Below are 5,182 nucleotides of genomic sequence, written 5' to 3'. Positions count from 1 at the left end.
ACACAGAAACTTTGCAAGACATCACTGACCACTCGACTGGCACGTTCTGTCTGTCCATCTGTCTCCGTTTGTACCACTGTGAACAAATTGAAACAGGCTAGCCATTACATGAAGGTGAATTTGTGTACCTTCCGGATGCATTGTGAAAGTTAATAAAAAAATTACAGTGTGGTGTTTCCAGATGCATACGTGATTTCTTATATGAAGTCACAAATATTCTGTTTGATATAAAATGCTGGTTCCTACCTGAAGATCTGTCTCGGTGACGAAACCGATGTGTCTCTGTCTTTCAACGTGGGTGGCGTAAGCCAGTCCATTCTACTAGATACTTTCCACAAAAGTTGAAGTCCAAGCTTTTGAAGTCCAAGCTCCGTACACCCAAGTTCTTGTATCAGTTGAATACGAGGTTCAACCTCAGTACATCCTTGCTTTATAAATCAGACACCCATTGTTGGATCAGTATAACCTCTAAGATGTTTTGCACGCAGCTAGGGTATACAATTTTTTATTCAGCTGCAAATATGCTTTAAAGGGATCGAGTCGTCCTTTCTCTCTTCAATCGGTACTATCCTTCTCCTTCCACGTCGTCGAGAATCGCTTCCTCGTCACACACATTTTCCACTGCGTATGGCAGTAAGGCCTCCTCATTTATCGCAAAGAATGGCTCGATGTTTTTTCTTCCTTGCGGAGTTAGCTTTGTTGTACACTACAAGCCAGGCATGACGGACACATTAGCCGATGCATTGTCAAGACGCCCGAACTATGATATATTATTCAGGAGCGAAACATTGCACGAGTCATGCCGAAAATGCAAAGAAGCTTAGACGGTCAAGGTGCAAGCAATGACTACAGTGTGTCCAAAAATCGGCGAAGGTTACAAGGTGATGTAGCATGGCAGGTATTTTGTTCTAAATTTCGAAGGTTCGCGTCAATATCTCTTAAATGAATACCGTGCCAGCTCTTCGAGTGGTCATCTTAGACGTGAGAAAACGTTGTGCGGACGTTCCCGGGATTAATATTGACCACAGATGTATAAGTAGGTGCGCAAGTGTGCATGATAAGTTCAAACCACCCAAAACCGTGTGATAAGCTGAGCCGTCAGATTCGCGTGGTAAAGCGGTAGAATTAAAGGGCGTTTGCTATACAGAATCAAATCATCTGCCTTTTAACATGATCATTGCGCCAAGCTGTGCCGCCACAACCGGGTAGCTATTGTTGAGAATAGGGCCGACAGCGTGTCGTTGCAGAGAGAAACGATTTGATATAGGTTGAGCTTGGTCAATTAGGGGGGGTGAGACAACCTTTGAAGTCCAGTCTTTTGGGTTAAAAATGAAGCATAGGAGCTACTCGTTTAGTAAAGGACCTTGTATTTTGTAAAGTAATGATGAACAGGCTTGTATTGCGGCAGGTCTTTGGCAAACGTGTTAAAAACGAGCAGTCAAAACGTGCGGTCCGTTGAGAGAGAAAGAGTTAAGCTGAAGGAAACTTTGAAATCTCATCAGGTAAAACAATTATCTTGACAGGGTCAAGGGACACCGTCGGAGCTAGTATGTATATAACTGCGTCTCAACGAGATAAAATCAAAAAAAGGATCGCGACGGTACTGGCTTGCCATGAGATACGTAGCATCTTGTCGACTAGTCTTGTAGCGTGATGATGTTAAGACATTCTTTGGCGTATTAATCTTGCCTCAGGCATAACGGGTTGAGCGGGCGGTAAGCACCACACCGCCCAGGTGAGAGAAAGTGTGTCAATTCTCTCTTCATATAATATAGCTTTCAGCATAAGTCCTAACCTTTGGTTCAGAATGGGTCGACCTTCGAATGTCGTCAAAATCGCATGGCAAAGCGGTAAATTCTAGCGGGTACAATACGGAACGAAACCATCTACCTCATCAATAAACATGTCCATTGTGACAAGCTGTGCCGCCACGACCGGGTAGCTATTTTTAAGAATTGTGTCGAAGGCATGCCGTTGCATGATGCCTTGAGGATTATATCCCGCTGAAAGTTATGGCGATTCATTGCGACTCTAGTATAGACTTGTGTGCTGGTCAGACCGGTGAACACAAACGTTTGAGTCGGCTCCATGAAGAATACAGTCGTTGCTTGTCAGTGAATTGGGGCTTGATAGCTTGGCTTCTTGAAAAGCAGCGAGAGAAGAGATCTTGATATTGGTTGAGCTTGGTCAATAAGCGGGGTGAGACTACCTTAAGGGCCAGCTATTCGGATTAAAAGTGAAGCTTAGGAGTTATTTGATTTTAAAAGAATCGTGAACCTTATGAACTAGAGTTTTTGAAAAGATAGAGCAGGCTTGTAGTGCGACAGGTTGAAACTTGTTAGATTTACCATAGCGTGGTACAATCGGGTTTCACTGAGGCTTCCCGCAGCCGTTGGCAGTACCAACAGACAGCTTGAAGTCTGTGAGTATGGGCTTCATATTCGGACTTTCGCGTGATACACATGGATCCAGTGGCATCCTTTTGTTACTAGGCCGATTCAGCAAGATGCGTCATATTGCGCCTGTTTCGGATAAAGAGAAAACAGCCAAGGTCTTCGTGGACGTTGTTATTCGTCTGCATTGCCTCTTATTGAGATCGTGTCGGATCGTGAACCCCGTTTCACGTCGATATTTTGGCGCTCTCTGTTTCGACTATCGGACACCATATTGCCCAAATCAATAGCGGTACACCACGTTAGACGGTATATTTGTACGAGTTAATCGAGTCCTGGAGGACGTACTGAGTATTTACGCTACGTCTTTCAAAGAGTGGAGTGAAATTGTCCCTCTCGCGAAGTTTGGATTGGACAAATTCACGCATGTTTTGAAAGTAATTTTACAACTTATGTGAGCTATGGTAGTACATGCTTCCATGATGGGCGAGGTCTCTACCTTGTCGGGGAATCATTATGGCAATAGAGCCACGTTCAGGCCTCTATGGTGTTACATAGATAAAAGCGAATTACACTCCATGTGATCTCTAGATGACATGAGAACTTGTGAATACAGCACGTTGATAGCTTTATTGTGAAGAGACAAGCCGTTGTTCGGTTTGTTCGAGATGCAATTGCGAAAGCTGAGGATGTGAAAAAAGAACAAGCATATAAGAGCGGAATGAAGAACAAGTAAGTATATAGGATCAATTATCTTGTATTAGTTAGCACAACAAATCTACCTGATGATGTGGCGTCCAACTTGGGAAGCAGGAAGCTCTTGCCAAAATTTATTGGACCGTATAATGCGTCGAAATGCAATAGTGATACATGTACTTTGATCAGCCAGGGCCGTTGCACTCGATTTTGAATGGCAAGGTGGATGGCGAGGTCTCGTTGAATGGGACTGGAACTCATGGAGAGCTTTATCATTGTATCTATTTTTCCCGTTCATTAATATTTCCACAAAAGTAAATTTTTATGCTGGGCAAGGATGTGTATCACTCACTGTAAAAATATCACCAAAGTCAGTCGAACATGAACCTGTTGAGACCGTAATTCAAAAAAGCACTCCAAAGATGAACATTGAGCTGAACCATCAGACAGAACGTCTTGTGTCGAGTTCTGCTTTGTAAAAAGGCACGAAAAGCCCTCGCAGCGATCTTCAAGCGTCGAGCAACGCTGCTGCAATGCCACAATTTGCCCGCGATAAGCGCTCTTCCACTTCCAATGTCGCTCAATCGTTTTTACATTTAACTTCACCTCTGCTATTTGTCTCTCTTTGGGAGCCTCGTTGTGTGGTTGAGACGATTGTCAATCACGATGATCGATCGACTCGTCATTTGTGGAAAGAAGCAACTGACCATCAACCCTTCCGTAGCGTTCGCTATCCATTGGCCTCGGATATATGTGAGAAACCACACAGCTTGCGGGAGTGTGATGGATTATTCCATGTGTCGCATGGTGACAATACATAGGATGTCGGCGTTGCGCCTTGATTTGGCAAACTCAAATCAAAGATTTTGTTCTACGCGCACGTCAACTTCCTTGTGACTTCGCTGTAAGGTAGACAGCGAAGACAGTTTCCGGTGTCGCTACACCCATCTCCCAAAAAGTACATCATCAGCTGCTGCGGTTTCGCCCGCGGCGAGCACCACAGGAATGGTCCGCATCGTCGTAACAGTAGCACCGCGTTTATAAGCTCGAAGTCGAGCGCGGTACCGATCCATTGGGATCTTTTGGGTACCAAAAAGCGCGCTCGTAGAGTTTTCCGCTGGTCAAGCTCAGGTTGTGTAATGGCTGGAGGCCCGACTACGTAGATGCCTAACGATCGAGCGATCGCGTCTTTCGCTTTAGTAGCGGTATCCGCCGAGAGGAAGCCGTATACTACGCGAGGGTCTAAGTTTGAACGTGGATACAAGGGCTGGAGAGCCGCCCTGTGAGCAGCTATCAATTGTTGCTCCTGTGCCTCGTCGAGGCGATTGGTAATAATAGTACCTCCCATGGAAGCCGAGAGGTCGGGGAACGGACATGGTGTCCACAGAGTTTGAGCTGGCTCACGTCGAGCCGTTGGTGCACTTCATCTTCCTCGTCATCCTAAGCTGGGAAAGGAGTGTCCGGCTCGTAGTCGACTTCCTCCAACACCTCGACGATTAATTTTTTCTCCCAGGGCGGGCGCGGTGTGTTGGAATTAGTAGCCGAGGGCTTGGGATGTGGTTCCCGTGAAGTCCGGGTCGAACTGTCCGGAGATGCTCTCTGTACAGCAGAAGAAGAAGGGCTTTGCCCGCAACCAACTAGGCTGGGTGTTTTGTGTATCGTAGACACAGTGCTCATAGAGCGGAGAAGGTTTAAAGCTGTTTTATGAACATGAAGGTGACTCAGACACGCGAGCCTCGTATGAGGCATCCGTTAAATGTGAATTGAGTATATTCATGTTTCTAATGGGGGAGAGTGTAACGGGCTTACACGTGCCCTTGTGCGACCGTACATAGGTGTGTATATTACACAGTTAGTGTAATAACACAGTGGTGTGGCTACACCAAAAAGAAGAAGCCACCACGTGGCAGGATTGCCAGTAGTAATGCTTATTACTAAATTAATTAGGTTTGTTGGTTTAATTAGATATTACTATATTAATTAGGAAAACATAGGGCTTTAAATGTTGGCGGCTCTGCCGCAACTAAAACAATTAAATACAGTTTTCGTTTTTGAACAGAAGTGTTCGTTTGCCTTGGTAAGGCTTTAGTACT

Source organism: Plasmopara halstedii (assembly GCF_900000015.1).
Source record: "Plasmopara halstedii genome assembly, contig: Scaffold_672, whole genome shotgun sequence".
Taxonomy (NCBI): domain Eukaryota; phylum Oomycota; class Peronosporomycetes; order Peronosporales; family Peronosporaceae; genus Plasmopara; species Plasmopara halstedii.
The sequence above is the reverse complement of the archived record's forward strand: the minus strand, read 5'-3'. Positions refer to the sequence as shown.